General features: G+C 38.9%; 1 protein-coding gene across 4 annotated transcripts in view; it reads left to right on the forward strand.

Annotated features, from left to right (window-relative positions):
* The first annotated feature begins 3376 nt into the window (after positions 1–3376).
* Positions 3377–22948, forward strand: part of LOC124803055 — a 31047-nt gene continuing 11475 nt past the window's right edge. Inside the window, exon 1 of one of the 4 annotated variants that reach the window (XM_047264180.1) lies at positions 3377–3543. The gene's annotated coding sequence lies outside the window, so the exon portion shown is untranslated. Of the gene's footprint in view, positions 3544–3844; positions 3865–3885; positions 3964–22948 lie in introns of those variants that run through there. The other 3 variants (XM_047264184.1, XM_047264182.1, XM_047264183.1) reach the window with 3 other exon arrangements.

A 22948-nucleotide genomic window follows, 5' to 3' on the forward strand; every position in this document is an offset into this window, starting at 1 on the left:
GAGGCGGCGGACTGTGTCTACACCAGTTTTGGATGAACAGGTCCACAGGTAGTTTTTCGGTTTTCCAAATCTGATGTATGTACAAGTCCGCCGCCTCCCTGCACATTCATCTGTCTGAAAGGACTTATGATCAGACTAACATTGAAAAAGGGCCTGAAATGTTGTGTGCTGTGGTTGGTGTCTCTGAGGGTACTAGTTTTCATTTAGCTTAGCTACCCTTCGACGTTTTCCATCTGCATGGCCTTACACAATCACCATCTCTGCTTGTTCCCACTATGAATGGTGGGCCATTATTCTGCTTACAATACGCTGTGTCAATCAGATAGCCTGCAACACACAAGGAACACACAACACGTGGTCAAAGGAACTTTTATTCATCAGCACGATCTACCCCGGCAGTGTTACAGGACTTCTTTTCCTCCATTTCGAATCAGGAATCCGTCCCTGCAGTTTGTCGGTTCTATTAATGTTCACTATGTATTATGGATGATGAAATTTGTATTCCAGTGTATGTAATAATGTATATCTTGTATCTACATTCCGTACCAGCAGCCATAAAAAGCTTAACAACCAATGAAATTCAGTTTACGAGAAGCCTAAAGAATTTATTGGTGGCCACCTCCTTCTACTCCATTGAAGAATTCCTCAGTAAAACCAACTGATTTGTGTACGAAGTACAATATAACTTCTGCACAATTTCAGTGTAGTAATGTGTTCATTGTAAATATGTGTGTGTGTGTGTGTGTGTGTGTGTGTGTGTGTGTGTAAGTACAATTTAACTTCTGCACCATTTCAGTGCAGTAATGTGTTCATTGTAAATAAGTATTATAGTAGTTGTATTACACGTTTATTACCTTATAAATAAATAAATAAACGTTTTTATTTTAAATTCAGTGCATTATTATTTGTAAAATGACTCTTTCATATAGTGTTCATTAAAAAATGACCATTATTCCACTTGGGACCTGTGGAATGGTATATTAGCTATTTGTTAGTTGTAAATATTTGTCATGTATTGTTGTTTTTCTGACATGTTCTACATCCTGGAGGACCTCCTCACTACGGATCAATTGGAATGAAAGTAAATCTAATCTAATCTAATCTGTACTGTTACCATTTTTCTTGAAGCCTTAAATGTAATGTTGTATATCTTGTATTTACATTGCTTACAGTGTTATTTGTTTTCCTTCTCTCTTTGTCCATGTAATATTGTATTTGTCCTGTATTACAGTACAATCTTTGTACAAAATGTAATCTAACAGGACCAGAAACTCAAATCATCAAATCAAATGATATCTGAAAGTTTTACCACAATCAGTGATTAACAGTTTGTCTAAATTTAACCCAATAACTGGCATTGATTTACCTGGAAGAGTGCAAAAATCAGACACTGGAATGAAATGAGAAAGAGGATGATGGGAGTAAGCACGTACATGTTGTCAATAGATGTGGAGCCCTATCAGCACAGGTGCACAGATAACATTCATATGCAAGATCAAGTTGTCTAATTAACAGCAAGTAGTGGCAGTCCACAAAGAGTAACAATAATTTTACATTAACATTTACGTATTTCCAACTCAGATCAAAGTTTGATTGGTATGTAGTTGTGTATACTTCCACCTCCTGCTGTCAATTACTGCACTCTTCACAGGAAGATCAACTAGTAGTACTGATAGATGTGTGTGGGAGAAGCAACTTCTTTTAACATATAATGAAATATCGGTCGTATAATTTAAGGGTGGGTCTATTGGTAAATTTTTCCATGATTCAAAAGATTACTATTAGTACGAAAAGAATGAATTGAATTAATTGTATGACCACACTGATTATTCACACCAGTTGATCAATGACTGTTTAATTAGCCTACATGAGGTACAGGTTGTTTTAAAATTAATTAGTAGTGAGTAATGTTCTGGTTGCTGTTCCAGTTTTTAATATTTATAAAATACTCTCACTCATAATTTTGAAACTATGAATTAATAATAATTAATACATTCGTTAACATGTCATTGTTTAAATTGAGAATTGTAACTGACAGCAGCATATTTCATACCATTTCATTCACTGATAAGCCCATGCAATTATCGGTATAACGAAATGAATCATTATACCGGTGCCAAAAACATGTAAACATCTTCACCTAAAAGCCACACTTTACTGATGTCATTACTGTGCTTATTGCTGGGTGTCGTTGTAATAAATGGAAAAATGTTTAAGGGTTCAGTGTAGCCTGTTATTCCATGGTATTTTCGATATATCCTTGAGTTCTATAGAAACTCTCTGCAACAAGTTTTTGATGCTGAATAGTTTGTTTTCTGGGAATGAACCGTTCGTTAATGGAACTGTGTTGCTCGAACTTAATAATTTTTGCAACAGTTTATAGGCCGAGTCTACGTCTAAGTGAACAAAACCAGTTTCAGAAGAAGGCAGTGTTCGTTGGCAGAAGCAATTATTTAGTTGGCACAAGTAGTACAACAATGGGAGCCTTCTATAAGGAAATGGTTACCAATGGCAATTATAAAGTGCATACTGATAAACTTGAAGGCCTGACTAGTAGGCAAAATGTCTTCGTTCATATGAACGTGAACTAGCGAGATTGCCGCTCCAACAGACAGGTGAACAAAAGGCAATGAACGCATGACGCAAAATCAGCAACTCGGACAGCAAGTGCGCTAAGTAAATCAGTTGCTGAACTTGTGTCGACGTGCAATAAAGCTAAAGAAATCTGAACAAACTATGTGCGCGATTTGAACGTAGCAGTACACAGTGCTTAAACATGTTGAATGATAAGTTTTCTTGAGTCAAACCTAACGAAAGAGAAGATATCAGCACACATGTAGCGAAGCTGCAAAAGTTATTTGTAGACCTAAAAGATGAATTATCGAACCACGAAGAGAATATTTTGTCTGAAAGAATATTAAATGATCAAATCTTATCTGTGCAGGAAAAGGAATTTGATGATTACTCATTGAAAAACTTTGTTCTACGGAATTCTATTGCATGAATAAAACACAACAGAATCAACAGCATTTTTAAAGCACGAAAAGGGGAATAAGTCAAAGAGGATTTCAAAAGAGAAAGCAAAGCAAAAATTTCCGTGTAATACTAGGACATCGTGAAACGGAGTGTCCATAGATCGGTCGTGACAACGCTAACGCGTAGAAATAGAAGAAAAGAAAAAACGCTGTATTTACTTCACGCATGCGTGCGTCTGCCGGAAACAACAGTGCTGCACATAAATGATATTGTGACAGTGGTGATACGAAGCATATCACTCCGAATAAACAGTACTTTTTTGTATAGTGAATTATTTTATTGGGAGAACAAAGAACTGTTATGCGTAAATTTGATCAAGGAACAGTTAAAGTTGAAATTAGATGATGCATTGAATAATACAGTGCTAGAATGGGAAATCAGTATGAACCATTACACTGGCGCCAAAAACAGTCGCATCTAATAGCGCCATTTTGCTGGTGTTATGTCTGGGCTGTATTGGTGGATATGATCTGTCAGTGACGTGGGGGTGTGTCATTGTATGTTTTGGTACGTAGGTAAAATTGCACAATTTATTTAATTTCAGAAGACACTATTTACTGCCTTAGTATGCATTTGATTGTTTACTTCAATGTATACTCCCCTGAAATATATATATTTCGGCGTTGTCGTGGGTCTTGTGTATTGTGACAATCGGCATTATTAGTTTTCAAAATTAAGTTTTATGTAGTGTACGTATGCTGAAGTTTGATATCTAGCGTTAAATAACTTTTGGCCTGTTCCTTCCTTTTGTTGCAAATAGTTTTGTGGCTTTAGGAATATCACACACCACGATTTTTGTAAAACAAAGATTGTTGTCAACTCTGAGTGGTACGTATTTGCATGTTTCTCGCAGAATTACGTGTAGAATCCGTTGTTCTGTGTGTGGACTTAAACAAGGTTCTCGCAGAATGCGTGAGTGAATTGGTTGTGCGTACTATTTCAATTTATGATCGACCTAAGTAACCGCACTACGTAGTAAATTCAACTACGTTGTATAATCAATATTGTATCCATATCGAAAGGACAATTTTTTATTTGCACTGTAAACATAGTAGACCATTTTGAGTACCCATTGCCGAGAAGAATGTAGGCCTACTACGCACCTCTACCCATTTGCAGTGTAAATCTGCAGTAAATGAAGGATGAGAGAGACTATTGATAAATAGCCATACCTTTAAAATTACTGCAGTCTTTTAAGCTGTGAAACGTGTCGAAAAGTGAAATGTCTCCTCTGAAGTTTCACACGTTATGCCTTGAGATTGTTGTTGTTGTTGTTGTTGTTGTTGTGGTCTTCAGTCCTGAGACTGGTTTGATGCAGCTCTCCATGCTACTCTATCCTGTGCAAGCTTCCAGAGATTGTGATATGCAAATTATTTCTCAGGGCTTGCCCTGAGATTGAAGTCATTGTATTTATTGCTCCCACTTTTAAGCACTCTTTCCAAATTGAAATGCATATGTGCATAAATGCAAGCTTTTACACAAATTAGAATGATTGATTAAAGGTAGCCATGATTTATGTATCATTCTTAAGATGACTGTGTTAAATTCTGTTGCACAACACATATGGTTTTCTTAAACCATGACTCTTAATTTCATTGAAACAACAAGAGAATTAGTTTTGTGTAGTAGTCTGTCTAGTAATTTCCGAGTCTTAATTGTATAATTTTTTTAACTTCATTTTGCTTTCTTGGAGAGCTCGCAGTTTTGACGTTTAACATTTTCTCATCTCTGTAGACATCTACAGAAATCACTGACCAGGTGTTCACAGTGTCAGCGTATAAGCTCATATTAATCTCACCAATAACACACACATCAGAAAAGTTGAGAAATATGTATTACTAAATCTCAGTGCTGCAATTATTTCACCATACCATACCTTTATGTTCCATTGATTTCATGATGGAGGAGAACTTGTTGAAGGAAGTTGTAAATAAGGACAATTCTTGCAAAAATTATGGGTCACCTGAACCCATGGAACCAGATGTCGTAATAATGATGTGGAGTGTGATGTAATACAAGCTCAAACATTAACCACCATTTTGGTGTCTACAGCTGTTTGGGATGTTTAATGGGATGACAGGCTAATGTAGAGCAGAGCCTGAGACATATATTACATTGAAAAATGACAATTTGATTGTGACTGGTGAACATGACATCTTAGTTACATTGAAATACTGATTTGTAGCATAGCATGAGGCCTAGTTTAGGGTAAAAGATAACTGGTTGTGTGTTGGCAAAGTGGTATTGAAGATGGGGAAATGTATCTAACATTGGGTGTAGTACAAAGGCAAGTGAAGTATATGTTCTATTACAGCTTTTTGTTGTTCAGATGGATGAGCTAGACCTTTGTCTGATAGTATGTCACCTAATGTAGCCATATTCTCATCTTCTAATGCAAGTCACATTTCCAGAAATTCTCACAACTGTCCATTTCCCACAGGCAAAGTGAATAATACAGGGGTGAACAAAACGTGTGGGGACACAAAAAATGCAGCGCATTACCATGCCTATTAGGGGTGGCATTTGAAACAGCTTCCAGTCATCTTGGAATGGATAAATGTGGGTTCTGTATTGTTTTCAAGGGGATCGTACCATTCTTCCTGCAAAATAGTGGCATATTCAGGTAGAGGCAATGGAGGTGGATAGTGATCATGCACCCTTCTCTTCAAAGTAGCCTAGTCACAAAGGCACAATAATTTTTAGATCTAGGGACAGTGTGTTTGGTAGGGGTGATGTGACAGTTCATCCTCGTGCTCACAAAACCAGTCCAGGGTGATGTGAAATGTATCTTGGAACACAGCATTACCGTTGAGAAACAAACATCGTACCATGGTATGGGTCTGATCAGTCAAAATGGTCCCATAATTCTTGGCAGTAATGTTACCTTTTAGAGTACCCATGGGGCCCATGGCCTACCGTGATATGGTTGCCCAAATTGTCACCAAACACCCACCATATTTCACTCTTGGGACAAACTCAGCCAGAAGTTTTAAATAGTGTGAGACAAGACTCAGTGCATTGCTCCATAGCAATGGTTTTATGGCTTTGGCACCATGTTTTCCTGTGACAGATTTATGTCACTGATGAGTGGTTTTGGAATTTCAGCTCACCATACAATCCCCTGCTTCTGGAGATACCTTCATGCTGTTTTAATGCTGACTGAATTCATGAGTGTGACTTTGAGATCTACAGTGACTTTTGCAGCTGTCATCCTCTTATGTTTCATCGATGCTTTTCGGCTTTTTTTTATGCTGTATAGATTTTCAATATCATGCTTCTTGAAACACTAAACACTACAGCTACCTTCACTATTGAAGCAAACACCATATGACCACCAGCAATTTGGCTATCTTCGACATTACATAGCTCCAACGTAATGCACTCACTACTACTCAGAACACTATTCGGACCAGACTGACAGTTGCAGAATATTGAGGACATTGTACAGGCACCATTTGTGGTCAAATACAACAGGGGAACCTGCAGGCTTGGCTAGCATCTGCATTTATATTTAAGCATGAATTTCTCACCACATTTTCATATTTTTGTACAATTCTTGTATGAATTGTTTGCTAGACAGGATATTGTTTTACAGTAACACACAGATGTGAACTTTGTTGAAAGTAGTTCCACCCATTTTTCTTAAATAGGTACACTTTCAATAATCATCAGAGATTTTATTTCTCTACATTTCCTGATTGTTTGCATTTTATATTCAGTAAAAGAATTCCAGGAAAATAGTTTTCCATTGTTGATATTTCCACTGAATTACCATTTCAGTATTGTGTCCTAATTTTTCCCTAAAGCAGTCGCCACATTTTCTCTATGAGTGTATGTTATAATCATTGTGTGCCTTTATTGTAGTTCACCCCCTGGCAGGCTGGAGTTGGTCTACCATTAACTATGAGAAAGACCAGTACTTATTGTCTTAATAATGCATTACATTTGTAGTACACATTAAGATTTATGGTCTCTAATACCACCAAAGCAAATAATTAAACAAAGACTGTTATCAATTAGGACTCTGTTTCTATAATACAAAAGTTACGAAGACTTTAATCCATGTACTTGGCACATGGCATTTATGTATCTTGCCTTCTTCTATCTGTGAAAAACTTGTGATGACTGTGGCACCAGGTTGAAGAACTATATTACAAGAACTATATTACAAGTACAGAAATAGTGCAAAAATATATGGGAAATATTTATGTATGTCGTGCTGCTCATATCATGTTGAGGTACAAATGGTATATTTGTTGAGTAAAAAGAGTGTGAAGAATGCTGTGTAGAGTTGGTAGAAGAATCTGTTGCAAAGAATTCTTCAGAAACAATGAAATTATTATACCGATAAATAAAAAAAAATAAGTTTATTCTCTAATATAATTCTGGTGTATGTAAATATGTTTAAAATGAGCTTTGGTGTACATCATCACAATGTTGTTGTTGTTGTTGTTGTTGTGGTCTTCAGTCCTGAGACTGGTTTGATGCAGCTCTCCATGCTACCCTATCCTGTGCAAGCTTCTTCATCTCCCAGTACTTACTGCAACCTACATCCTTCTGAATCTGCTTAGTGTATTCATCTCTTGGTCTCCCTCTACGATTTTTACCCTCCACGCTGCCCTCCAATGCTAAATTTGTGATCCCTCGATGCCTCAGAACGTGTCCTACTAACCGGTCCCTTCTTTGTGTCAAGTTGTGCCACAAACTCCTCTTCTCCCCAATTCTATTCAATACCTCCTCATTAGTTATGTGATCTACCCATCTAATCTTCAGCATTCTTCTGTAGCACCACATTTCAAAAGCTTCTATTCTCTTCTTGTCCAAACTATTTATCGTCCACGTTTCACTTCCATACATGGCTACACTCCATACAAATACTTTCCGAAATGACTTCCTGACACTTAAATCTATACTCGATGTTAACAAATTTCTCTTCTCCAGAAACGCTTTCCTTGCCATTTCCAGTCTACATTTTATATCCTCTCTACTTCAACCATCATCAGTTATTGTGCTCCCGAAATAGCAAAACTCATTTACTACTTTGTCTCATTTCCTAATCTAATTCCCTCAGCATCACCCGACTTACTTCGACTACATTCCATTATCCTCATTTTGCTTTTATTGATGTTCATCTTATACCCTCCTTTCATGACACTGTCCATTCCATTCAACTGCTCTTCCAAGGCCTTTGCTGTCTCTGATAGAATTACAATGTCATCGGCAAACCTCAAAATTTTTATTTCTTCTCCATGGATTTTAATACTTACTCCAAATTTTTCTTTTATTTCCTTTACTGCTTGCTCAATATAAAGATTCAATAACATCGGGGAGAGGCTACAACCCTGTCTCACTACCTTCCCAACCACTGCTTCCCTTTCATGCCCCTCGACTCTTATAACTGCCATCTGGTTTCTGTACAAATTGTAAATAGCCTTTCGCTCCCTGTATTCTACCCCTGCCACCTTTAGAATTTGAAAGAGAGTATTCCAGTCAATATTGTCAAAAGCTTTCTCTAAGTCTACAAATGCTAGAAACGTAAGTTTGCCTTTCCTTAATCTTTCTTCTAAGGTGAGTCATAGGGTCAGTATTGCCTCACATGTTCCAATATTTCTACGGAATCCAAACTGATCTTTCCCAAGGTGGGCTTCGGCCAGTTTTTCCGTTCGTCTGTAAAGAATTCGCGTTAGTATTTTGCAGCCGTGACCTATTAAACTGATAGTTTGGTAACTTTCGCATCTGTCAACACCTGCTTTCTTTGGGATTGGAATTATTATATTCTTCTTAAAGTCTGAGGGTATTTCACCTGTCTCATACATCTTGCTCACCAGATGGTAGAGTTTTGTCAGGACTGGCTCTCCCAAGGCCGTCAGTAGTTCTAGTGGAATGTTGTCTACTCCCGGGGCCTTGTTTTGACTCAGGTTTTTCAGTGCTCTGTCAAACTCTTCACGTAGTATCGTATCTCCCATTTCATCTTCATCTACATCCTCTTCCATTTCCATAATATTGTCCTCAAGTACATCGCCCTTGTATAGACCCTCTATATACTCCTTCCACCTTTCTGTTTTCCCTTCTTTGCTTAGAACTGGGTTTACATCTGAGTTGTTGTTATTCATACAAGTGGGTCTCTTTTCTCCAAAGATCTCTTTAATTTTCCTGTAGACAGTATCTATCTTACCCGTAGTGAGATAAGCCTCTACATCCTTACATTTGTCCTCTAGCCATCCCTGCTTAGCCATTTTGCACTTCCTGTCGATCTCATTTTTGAGACGTTTGTATTCCTTTTTGCCTGCTTCATTTACTGCATTTTTATATTTTCTCCTTTCATCAATTAAATTCAATATTTCTTCTGTTACCCAAGGATTTCTACTAGCCCTTGTCTTTTTACCTAGTTGATCCTCTGCTGCCTTCACTACTTCATCCCTCAGAGCTACCCATTCTTCTTCTACTGTGCTTCTTTCCCCCATTCCTGTCAATTGTTCCCTTATGCTCTCCCTGAAACTCTGTACAACCTCTGGTTTAGTCAGTTTATCCAGGTCCCATCTCCTGAAATTCCCACCTTTTTGCAGTTTCTTCCATTTTAATCTACAGTTCATAACCAATAGATTGTGGTCAGAGTCCACTTCTGCCTCTGGAAATGTCTTACAATTTAAAACCTGGTTCCTAAATCTCTGTCTTACCATTATATAATCTATCTGATACCTTCTAGTATCTCCAGGATTCTTCCATGTATACAACCTTCTTTCATGATTCTTGAACCAAGTGTTAGCTATGATTAAGTTATGCTCTGTGCAAAACTCTACCAAGTGGCTTCCTCTTTCATTTCTTAGCCCCAATCCATATTCACCTACTATGTTTCCTTCTCTCTCTTTTCCTACTCTTGAATTCCAGTCGCCCATGACTATTAAATTTTCATGTCCCTTCACTACCTGAATAATTTCTTTTATCTCATCATACATTTCATCAATTTCTTCATCATCTGCAGAGCTAGTTGGCATATAAACTTGTACTACTGTGGCAGGCGTAGGCTTCGTATCTATCTTGGCCACAATAATGCGCTCACTATGCTGTTTGTAGTAGCTTACCCACATTCCTATTTTCATATTCATTATTAAACCTACTCCTGCATTACCCCTATTTGATTTTGTATTTATAAACCTGTATTCACCTGACCAAAAGTCTTGTTCCTCCTGCCACCGAACTTCACTAATTCCCACTATATCTAACTTTAACCTATCCATTTCCCTTTTTAAATTTTCTAACCTACCTGCCCGATTAAGGGATCTGACATTCCACGCTCCGATCCGTAGAACACCAGTTTTCTTTTTCCTGATAATGACATCTTCTTGAGTAGTCCGCACCCGGAGATCCGAATGGGGGAATATTTTACCCAAGAGGACAGCATCATCATTTAACCATACGGTAAAGCTGCGGGCCCTCGGGAAAGATTATGGCTGTAGTTTCCCCTTGCTTTCAGCCGTTCGCAGTACCAGTACAGCAAGGCCGTTTTGGTTAGTTTTGCAAGGCCAGATCAGTCAATCATCCAGACTGTTGTCCCTGCAACTACTGAAAAGGCTGCTGCCCTTCTTCAGGAACCACACGTTTGTCTGGCCTCTCAACAGATATCCCTTACCCCTCCGTTGTGGTTGCACCTACGGTATCGCCGAGGCACGCAAGTCTCCCCACCAACGGCAAGGTCCATGGTTCATGGGGGGGGGTTCATCACAATACAGAGCATAAAGATAATTTGTCATGATTCTGCATACATATGGATGGTATAAGAGGGAGCTCTTTTATGCTGGCGCAAAGTTTTTTTTTTTTTACTATTTCTCCATATACATAAGACAGAATCTGCAGTAATGCAAACTATATTAAAAGCAAATGTAATTTACCAATCATATCATTATTACAGTAGAATGAGGAAATCCAGTCACCATTTACACATGTGTTGCTGACACACACTGTGCCTCTGTGTTGTTATGTTCATATCCACCAGACACTAGGTATTGGTGGTGGTTGCCTTTTCCCCATTTTTGTTTGATTTCATCATGGAATTATCACCAATGTAGTACATAATAAGTTATTTTCATATTTAATACATGGCGTAATTGCACAATTATGCAGTAGTTGATGACCAACAGTTGAGTCCCACAGTTATATTAACAGCATATTTGTTGTGGAAGGTGTGGCATTTTTGTTAATTATGTAATACCGTAAATTGTAGTAGGTTTCATGGTAGAGGACCTATGACTTTGATAAACAACATGTATCACCAATCTTTAATTATGATTCATTATTTATGTACACAGTTGTGGTAGTTCAACATAGCTGCACCTTGATGGTAAAATGTACACTACTGGCCATTAAAATTGCTACATGAAGAAGAAATGCAGATGATAATCTGGTATTCATTGGAAAAAAAGTCATACTGGAACTGACATGTGATTACATTTTCACGCAATTTGGGGCATAGATCCTGAGAAATCAGTACCCAGAACAAACCACCTCTGGCCGTAATAACAGCCTTGATACACCTGGGCATTGAGTCAAACAGAGCTTGGATGGCGTGTACAGATACAGCTGCCCATGCAGCTTCAACACGATACCACAGTTCATCAAGAGTAGTGACTGGCTTATTATGACGAGCCAGTTGCTCGGCCACCATTGACCAGACGTTTTCAATTGGTGAGAGATCTGGAGAATGTGCTGGCCAGGGCAGCAGTCGAACTTTTTCTGTATCCAGAAAGGCCCGTGCAGGACCTGCAACATGTGGTCGTGCATTATCCTGCTGAAATGTAGGGTTTCGTAGGGATCAAATGAAGGGTAGATCCGCGGGTGGTAACGCATCTGAAATGTAACGTCCACTGTTCAAAGTGACATCAATGCGAACAAGAGGTGACTGAGACGTATAACCAATGGCACCCCACACCATCACGCCAGGTGATACGCCAGTATGGCGATGACGAATACACGCTTCCAGTGTGCGTTCACCGCGATGTCGCCAAACATGGATGCGGCCATCATGATGCTGTAAACAGAACCTGGATTCATCCAAAAAAATGACATTTTGCCATTTGTGCAACCGGGTTCGTCGTTGAGTACACCATCGCAGGCGCTCCTGTCTGTGATGCAGCATCAAGGGTAACCGCAGCCATGGTCTCCGAGCTGATAGTCCATGCTGCTGCAAACGTCGTCAAACTGTTCCTGCAGATGGTTGTTGTCTTGCAAATGTCCCCATCTTTTGACTCGGGGATCGAGATGTGGCTGCACAAACCATTACAGCCATGCGGATAAGATGCGTGTCATCTTGACTGCTAGTGATACGAGGCCGTTGGGATCCAGCACAAAATTCCATATTACCCTCCTGAACCCATCGATTCCATATTCTGCTAACAGTCATTGGATCTCGACCAACGCGAGCAGCAATGTCGCGATACGATAAACTGCAATCGCGATAGGCTACAATTTGACCTTTATCAAAGTCGGAAACGTGATGGTACGCATTTCTCCTCCTTACACGAGGCATCACAACAACGTTTCAGTTGGCAACGTCGGTCAACTGCTGTTTGTGTATGAGCAATCGGTTGGAAACTTTCCTCATGTCCTGAAAAGTTAATCATTTGCATATCACAGTATCTTCTTCCTGTTGGTTAAATTTCGTGTCTGTAGCACGTCATCTTCGTGGTGTAGCAATTTTAATGGCCAGTAGTGTGTTTGCACTTGTCTCATACATCTCTAAAGATTCTCTGTCACAGTTGGACTTAGAAAACATAACTTCTGAACAGAATAACTCTTGAAAGGGATGCCACAAGCCTTCTGTTGTTCACTCATGGGTCATTCCACATCAAATCACCCAATAAAAAATAAATTTTACACCCACCTCCTTAGATTTTCATGAAATTTGGCTCAAATGGTTCTAATACCACCCTGACAACACCTGCAAATTTTTTTTGCTGTATCTCTTATAGTTTTTTTTAATACATTTTTAAAGATTTTATGTTTTGCGTTTTCCGAACCTTCGGAAATGGTAAATTTAATTTGTATTCAAAACTTTAAAATTGCTTATCTTAAAAACTCTTTTAGATAACATCATGAATTTTTGCAGCAAGTTTATTTATTATACATATTTAAGATAAAAATGATACTATTAAAATATATTAATATTTTCTATGAAAAAAAAATACGTATGTATTTTTTTTTAACGGATGTTTTGTTTTATAAGAATTGCAATATCTAGAGTCTCAGACCTGATAGAATGCTCAAATTTGTTTTAATTTACTCTTAAATATATAGGCTACTTGATAAAATAAAAATAATGATGGCTTTTTAACATGTTTATTAATTATAGTAGATTACATTAGAATTATGTACAAAGATTGTGTACTTACGACACTTATGTATAACCCAACTGATTGCTTGAAACATTGAATTTTTGGAGTAATTTTGTCTTTTTAATAAACATTAATGCTGATTCAAACTGTTTTTCCACTTCATCCAAGAGCTTTCAGTTCTTTTGATACAGTCTTTTTTGAAGTAATACAGTCGTCCAGTGCCACTTGATTGAGGTGCGTCTACTACACAGAGTATGTGCTCCAAAGGCACTATGCAAGAATCTTCTCTTTCAGGCCAGTAAAATGATGCAGCTGGTCCTGAAGGATGTAGAAATAGAATTTCTGCATCTTCTTCATAATTGAATATTGTTTTTACCAGTCCAAAGTACCAGTTACCATAATAATTTGCAGCCACATAGCTATTTATGGATGGTTCAACACGAACCCAATCAGAAGAAGAATGGAAAGAAAAGACTAAGGAGGGTTTTACACTATCTGTAGTCCTTCTAATTTCAAGGTTGTTTGTTGGAAGTGGTTTGAAGTTATGAAAACTTCTTGTTCCAGGAATGGTTCGGGTTGCTGAAAAACGTTTTTCTAGTTTTAACCGTAGCAAATCAGCTTCTTTTTTGTCAATAAAGAGGAAATGAATGTTTTCAATATTTTTTCACAAAACTTGTACACATCGATTGCTGTCATTATTTGTTCTTCGTCTGAAAGCTATAGACTGGCGTTCCTTGAAATTCTTTTAATAGTTCCTCCTAGGCCATCACAACTTGACTTCCCATGACTTGTTCCAAAAAAAAGAGTGTTGGGCCTTCAAATTAAAGTCTCTTAAGTGTTCAGTCAATTTTTTAAAACTGTTTCTATTTTTGTACTGCTCAGCACAACCATCTGTAAAGTAGTGAACTGAGTCAATGTCAGTATGATGTAAGGACAGCCACTTTGTAATTTCTTTTTGTACAAAGTTAACAAAACCAGTGTCATGTTCTTGGTCATCACTAATAAAACAGTGGTTGGAAGCAAAAACATTGTTTTCCTCATTTCTTAGAAAAACTCCAACTGGGTGTAGAGTACAACAACCTCTATTCCAGTGGTAACTTTGGATCTCATTTTTTATAACAAAGGAATAATTTTCACTGAAATCCATCACAATAATTGCTGTTTTGGGTAGTGGGTCTTCTTTCAATCTTTTAAAGGCTGCTGATTGGGATTTTGCTATAAACAAGTGCAGGGTGAGCTTTTCCAATGACCTAACCAATAAAGAAATGTAGTCTTCAACACTGATACACTGTTTGATCATTTCTGCCCTGTCTGTGTTAACCTACTGACTGATTACAATTTCTTCTTCTAAATCATAATGTTCACTTAGTTTTTCAGTTAAGTACTCAGTTAGTGCAGTAATTGCAGGACAGCTGTCGCAATGATGTAGCATGCAGTTTTGGTTTTCCGTGTTGCACACAAGCATCTTAATTAGGTCTTTATAAGATTCTTCAATTTTCACAGCATCCAGTAATAGTTTAACATTCTGGTGGATACTGCATACACATACAGTGTGTGTGCCTGCAGCACCAGCAAGGATACACCATTTAGGTCTCAAGAAACAAAATTTTGAAAATCCTACTTCTACCTCAGGATTCTCCCATTTGAAAGAATAATAGAGTTCTCTCAAGTTACACAAAATGAGTCTTTTTTGCGTGTACACATTTTTTTGAACATTTACTTTGTCTTTTGTTCCAGTTAGCACTCTGGAACTTTCATCCTTTTCATAAAAATCTGTTACAAGTCTTACTGTATTTTCAGAAAGAGTTTTACCTTTTTTTGGACCAGGAATTTCCAAAATACCCTTTTCAGATTTTAGCTTTCTAGCTTGTCGCACCATGTACTCACTTACATTAAATTCTTTCATCACTTTATTTCGACTCCAAGAATCTGGAGCCAAGGTCAGAATCGGGATTTTTCTAGACCTCCCAACAGATGAAATCTTCTCTTTCATAAGAGAAATCATTACATCAAAATCCTTTGCTTTCTCAACCATACTTGTTTGTATCTTCTTTGTCATCATCAGAACTTGGTGCATCATATTTTAATGCTTTTGAAACTGCCTTTTTTGCAGTCTTTTCAATACTGCTAACCTTCCTTTTAAAATAAGACCCTTTACTTTGTTCTGACAAGCCATGAAGCTTTATCGGTGTTAAACCTAAATTATCAAGAGCAATATTTGTTTGTACGAGGGATTAATTTCTGGATTCCAATGATTCTAATTCAACCATGACTTCATCATCTGTTTCACTTTCATTGACTTCAACTCTTAATTTTTCCTCACAAAGGTTACGGCATGTTGAGCAAAGCTTTTGTCCAGGTTTTATGCTAATATTTTTTGTCAGTAATTGTTTAGAAAGAGCCAAGCCTACACTTCTCAACGATTTTTTGATGGGCTTTTTGTGTTTTTTAGTGGGTCTACACATGGTGTTTGATACTTTTCAAAAACATTTAAAAAGTAGTAGCTGTGGTGTGAACATATATTCTTAAATTCACACAGATTAATTCCAGATCGTAAGTGGATCAAATCTTATTCTTCCTCACTCAATTCAGATACCGGTTGTAACTTTTTTGAAGGTGTGTAGGTTGCTTGGAAACAGTCAGATTTTTTAAATAACCCTACGCTACAGGTTTGAATATCTGACATACTGATTTCACTTTTGGTCTGATTACTGTTCTGGTTACTTTTATAGGATATTGGAAAAGAATCTCTGTAAACTTAAGTAACAGTACTTACTGAAAGTTCAAATAAACTTAATAAAATACTATCCAAGCACTATTTAACACTGTAATAATTTTTTACTTCAAAACACAGGAGTAACAAAACAAAATCCAAGTGTACATTGTTACTCCAAGAAGACAAAAACTTATTTTCGGTGTCTAAGTCACTTGGTACTTTTTATTTTTAAAATATAATTAATATTATTTTAAAAATTAGATAACTATTAAACAGGTTAAAAAGCCAACATAATTTTTCTTCTGTCTAATAGCCTATACAATTAAGAGTATTTTAAAACAAATTTGAGCTTTCTATCAGGTCTGAGACTCTAGATATTGCAGTTTTTGTAAAACTAAACATCCGTAAGGGGGGGGGAACACCCCTTGTAAATTTTTTTTTCATTTGGAAGATTTAAATATATCTTTATGGTAATTTTTTTTAACATTTAGATTTAACAGACTTATTCCAAAATTTCATACTAATATCTTGAGTATTTTTTAATATAAAATTTTTTTTTAATTGTGAGGACACGTTTAAGTTATGATTTACAACTGCTGAAACAATGCCAAATCTAAAAACTTTAAAAATTTATATAAAAAAAACTATAAGAGATAGAGCAAAAAATTTTACAAGTGCTTTCAGGATGATAAAAGAAGTAATTGTACCAAGTTTCATCAAAATCTGACATGGTTGGTGTCAAGGCCTGGGCGACTTGACATGGAATGTGACCCTCACATTTTAAAAAAAGAAACGAAATGATGAAAAGGAAACCCCTCATCTATTTGACTGATGCGTAACAAATACACACATGTAACGAAACAGAGACTTGAATATCTTTAGAACTACCACATTTTTTCTAGTGTACATACATCCTTCCACACACTCAGTTGTGACTGTGGGTAGTTTATTGGCACTTGTTGCATTACCTGAGAAAATTATGAGGTTAAGACAGTAAGGAGTGAAATTTTGTAAAATATAATTGCATTTTCTTCTGACTCTTAACTAAGCGAGACAAGTATTTAAGTGATAATGCAACTCTGAATGTGTTTTGTCTTAGCTTTTGTTTAATTTTTCTAGCAATTTTGGCATATAATGTCTTACACAGAGAGTTCCATTTACTGAATCTAGTAAATTGTTATTTAATTCAGGTATAGTAACATGCTTTTTAATTTCTTTAAAGGGTGGTTGCTTCTTGAGCAGCAGTTATTGGGTTCCTCACATGTATTCCCTTTGATGCATTTTTATTTTGGATGTATGATAAATATTTTGTAACGTCCTAAAATTGCTGTGGTAGTGTGATGTGAAGTGTGTAGACCGTGTTGTGTGTGAGTGCAGGCTTTCTCAGCAAATTTCATATATGAAGTCTTCACGGGTTGTCAGCCGAGTAGCGTCGTCGTCTCATAGAAACGTTTCGATGGAATGCGTCTCCATCATCTTCAGGTGAAGTGCTGCGAAGTGCTATGAGATGACGATGCTACTCGGCTGACAACCCATGAAGACTTCATATATGTGTAGACAGTGTGTTTAATACAAAAGATGCGAAGCTGTTTCTGTTACCAGAGATATACCTATCTTAGCGTAGTGTATCACATCACTGCACCACTATATTTGACCTTGAACTGTGTGGGCACATTGTGAGAAGTTGTAATTTCCCGCTCAACTCAATGGCAGTAGATGAACTGTTTCCTACAGAAGTGATCTCGCTCTCCATCAAACATGTGTGTGTACTGGAAGTAAGTACCTCTCTAAACATATAATTTCTTGTGAGGTCAAAAAAATCTGATCTGAACCTTTCCTGAAGTTCGTGGAGAAGAAATAAAGGCACGCATTATGTGCATTTGTATTTTGCTGAAGACAGAAGACTTGTGTCATACTGCATGGCCTCCTGCTCTTGATAGAAAATATGTGTGCTATTTGACCAACTGCAACCAATCATGTTCAGTCCGTTTATGAATTAAAGCATATTTAGTAATTTTTTAAAATATATTTCTGACCATGATCCCTATTGACAGTTAAAAAATTCATGCAAATTCTGGAAGTCCAGTCCAGATATCATCTTAATAAAAAATGTGAGAAACTAATAAATTTGATATCTGTCAAACTCTTCTACCTCTATATCTACACTCTGCAAGCCACCGTGAAGTGCATGGCAGGAGATACATTATGTTGTACTAGTTATTAGGGTGCGGGAATAGTGACAGTTTAAATGCCTGTGTGCATGCTGTGGTCATTCTAATGTTTTCTCCATGATCCTTATGTAAGCAATACATAGAGGGCTGTAGTATATTCCTGTCTCGAGTCATCATTTAAAGCCAATTCTTGAAACTTCGTTAGTAGACTTTCTCCGGATAGTTTACGTCTATCTTCAGTACCTCTGTGACATACTCCCACACTTTAAACAAACATGTGACTATTTATGCTGCCCTTCTCTGTATATGTTCAGTATCCGCTGTTAGTCGTCCTATTTGGTTCAGGTCCCACACACTTCATGGATATTCTATACTGGATTGCACATGTGATTTGACACGTTCCACATCATAACGGCTAACGTACTGTGTGATTGATCAGTGGAACACACATCCAACTAACTAACAAAGCAGTGTCCTTTGTAGACTGATTGCACTTCCCAAAGGCACCATCGGATGTCCTCATAGCATCCCTGACTGATGAGGAGGAAATCATCATGGAGTTTGATACCTCTTCACCAGAACCTGGCAGCCCCTCTGCTGCCACTCACTCCACAAGTGTCTCACCAGCGTAGCTCAAAGACAGGGGGAAATCTAAACCGAACTGCTGATATAGCTCCCATACTTCAGTGGAATCTGAATGGAGTCAGAACTCACTTTGAAGAATTGCGGCTGTTAGTACAGGAAAACCCCTTTTGCATCTCTTTGCAAGAGAGCCATTTTAAGGAGAATGACATGCCTGTACTTACAGGATATCACATTTACAGGAAAGACGACTTGACTGGTAATAGAGCGCAGGGTGGGGTGGCAGTGTTCGTTAAGGACACATTCCACTCCTCATCTGTGCCCTTAACCACAACGCTACTAGCGGTTGCATCTCAGATCCTGGCCCATGTTAATGTCACAGTGTGCTCCTTGTATTTACCACCTGATGAGCTCATTGACAGTGAACCCCTCGCACAGCTCATTGATCACCTACCCCGTCCCTTTCTCATTTTGGAAGATTTTAATGCTCATAATGCTTTATGGGGTTCTAACAAAACCTGCCCCAGAGGCCAGATGATTGAGCAGTTGATCAGGAATTCTGACACCATACTGCTGAATACGGGTCAGGCCACGCATTTTAACACCGCTTCAGGTTCGTCCTCTGCCATAGACCTCTCTGTTCGCCTGTGCTTGCGGACATTGCTCAGTGGGTAGTAGACGATGACCTTCATGTCAGTGACCATTATCCTATCTGGCTCCATCTGCCAGTTGAAACGGGCCGTGTCGAAAAGCTGCTGAAATGGTTCTCCAGGAAGGGAAACTGGACACTCTACAGGCAGTTGGCTGTTTTTGAACAGTGTGAAGGCATCCAGGATTGGGTGGATCACATTACGGCAGTGATGCACCATGCCACTGATGTATCCATACCAAAGTCAAAGGGAACACCTGTGAGGCAGCCTGTCCCTCGGTGGAATGACGACTGTCATACCACAATCAGAGACAGAAGGGTGGCTTTGAGAAGATTCCATCGGTGCCCTACCAATGCGAATCTTGCAACTTCCTGAATAGCACGGGCGCGGGCGAGGAGAATCATTAGAGAGAGTAAACGGAGGTCTTGGCGAGAGTTCCTGAACTCCAACAGGTCCACATCTTCAAGCAAAGTATGGGAAGCCATTAGGAGTATCTCAAGGCAACACTATTGACCGCCAATAGCAGCTATACGTGAGCAGGGGTGTCTCCTAACATCTCCAAGGGACATTGCCCGGGCAATGGCAGAATCATTTCAAACTATTACGGCCGATTCTAGCCAGGACCCAGAATTTCATCGCTATCGGGGTACACTGGAGTGGGCTGGTTTTGATTTCAGTTCAAACAACACTGAGGAATACAACAAGCCTTTCTCTTTGTGGGAGTTGGACTCTGCACTGTCAGTATCTCGTGATACTGCACCTGGTCAAGACCTGATATCATATAGCATGCTGCAGCAGTTGGATCTGCGGTCAAAGGAAGACCTCCTCCAACTTTTTAATGAAATTTGGAAGACAGGTGACTTCCTAGTTCGTGGAAAGAATCGATTTTAATTCCACTTTTAAAACCAGGGAAGGATCGGACCAATCCCAGTAGTTGTCGTAGCATTAGTCTCACGAGCTGCGTAGGAAAGACATTTGAGTGTATGGTCAATAGGCGCCTGGTGTGGGTTCTCGAATCCAGATCCTTACTTACCCGTTACCAGTGTGGGTTAAGGAGGTATCATTCCACCCTAGATAATCTGATCCTACTCAAAACAGTGATACAAGGTGCTTTCCCATTTAAGCAACACCGTATCAGGGTTTTTTCGACCTGGAAAAAGCATATGATACTACCTGGAGGCATAACATTTTGCGGCAGCTTTATGAGTGGGGTTTCCGTGGGCATTTACCCACAGTCATCAGATCCTTTCTGTCGGACAGGTATTTTAGGTATAAGGTTGGGAATGTCCTGTCTGACCATTTTAAGCAGGAGAACGGTGTCCCTCAAGGAAGTGTCCTCGGTGTGACAGCAATTGCAATCAATAGTATTGTGTCCACAGTACGACGGCCCGTACAGTGCTCCTTGTTTGTGGACGATTTCTCCATTTTCTGTGCGTCTTCCTCCCTTACAACTGCTAAACGCCAATTACAGCTGACGATCCTGCGATTGGAGGAATGGTCTAAGACCACAGGTTTTAAATTCTCTTTGGAGAAGACTGTTTGTGTAGATTTTAACTGTTCACGTTCTCTTTTTAATCTCCCTGTTTTAAAACTAGGAGACACTGTTCTCACCTTTAAGGAAAAAGTAAAATATCTTGGGCTTATTTTTGATGAGAAGCTCACGTGGTTGCCACACCTAAAGGATCTAAAAGTCCACTGTTTCAAGGCTTTAAACATCCTTAAATGTGTCAGTCTTAGGTCCTGGGGTGCTGACAGGGCACGTCTGTTCCAACTTTATAAGGTCTTTGTGTGACCTCGACTTGAATACGGATGTCAAGCTTATGGATCTGCAAGACCTTTGTACCTCAAAATGTTGGATGTGATTCACCATGAGGCTATTAGGTTTTCAGCGGGGGCTTATCGCACGAGTCCAGTTGCTAGTCTATGTGTCAAGGCTGGAGAGCCTCCGCTGTCCATTCGGCGTCTTCTCCTCGTGGTATGGCAAGCATACAGGGCCAAGTCCACTCCTATTTCGTTGGCATCCAACATCTTTTCACAGCCGGCACTGGAACGTCTCTTCCGCCACCGTTCGAAGAAAACAAATCCGTTTGGCATCTGTGCAAAGGAGAGTCTCGAGTCAGTACACCTGGAGGGCGTTCAGGTCCTCAACCGGAGATGGAGTAGGGGATCTCCCTGGATACTACAACGGCCGAGATTACTTCTTGATCTGGCTACTTACAAGAAGTATTGTACCCCGGAGCACCTTTTTAAAATTAAATTTACTGAGATTTTAGACCACCATTCAGATTTTATTACTGTTTACATGGATGGGTCTAAACAGGGGGTTTTATGGGGTACTCTGCTGTTTTTCCCGATACTGTCTGTAGGATAGGGCTCCCAGAGCAGTTCTCAGTTTTCCATGCAGAACTGTTTGCCATTCTGAAAGCAATAGAGCATATGCGATGACATCATGGCAAGAAATTCATCATCTGCTCAGATTCCCAAAGTGCTCTACATGCTCTTGAACAGATGTACCCAGCAGATCGGATGGTGCAAGAAGTTCAGGACGTACTCCTGCTCTTGCAAAAGCAGGGTAAGGATGTAATTTTCTGCTGGGTTCCAGGGCACATAGGAATTCCTGGAAATGAACTTGCCAAGGAGGCTTGCTCCATCCCACCTCCTGCTTGCTCTTCCGTCCCCCTGCAGCCAGTAACACCATTCATGACTCGGAAGGTCATGCGTTGGTGGGAGGCTCAGTGGCTAGAAGTGAGGGATAATAAGTTGCGAGCGGTGAAGGATTCTGTCCGACCGTGGCTTACCTCCTTCCGACCACGACGAGCTGAGGAAGTAGCCCTTACGTGGCTTCGAAAAGGACATTGTCCATTGAGATATGGTTTTCTGTTATGTCGTGAGGAGCCACCAACGTGTCAGACATGTGGGACACCGCTGTCGATACGACATATTTTAACTGAGTGTGTTTTATATGGGGGTTTGAGGGAAGATTTAAGTTTCCCAAAAGACCTGCCCTCTATTTTAACTAATAATGAGGCGAGTGTGGCTAGAGTTTTACGTTTTTGTGTGATGTCTGGACTTCTTCCCAAAATATTGGGATTGAGATCTTAATGTGTTGTAAAGTGGTTTGGTCACCCATTATTTGTAAGTGGTCACCCAGCCACAGTTAATTATTTTTACCTGTTTTGCAGTGATATTTTATTTTTAGTTATCTACCTGTTTTGATGTGCTGTGTCCAATCTTGAAATTTGAGCATTTACAATTCTCACAAAGATCGTCTCTGAATTGATTCTTGTTTAAACGATCTTGGCTGCACTCGTCAACATTTATTTTGGGAACATGCGCTGATAACCTCGTTGTTGTGAGCCCTAAAACACTAATCATCATCATCATCATCATCATCATCCCATGCTACCAAAAACAAAGTCCACCATCTGGTTTACCCATGAAGGAGCCTATGTGATCATTCCATTT

This window comes from Schistocerca piceifrons, chromosome 6 (genome assembly GCF_021461385.2).
Source record: "Schistocerca piceifrons isolate TAMUIC-IGC-003096 chromosome 6, iqSchPice1.1, whole genome shotgun sequence".
Taxonomy (NCBI): domain Eukaryota; kingdom Metazoa; phylum Arthropoda; class Insecta; order Orthoptera; family Acrididae; genus Schistocerca; species Schistocerca piceifrons.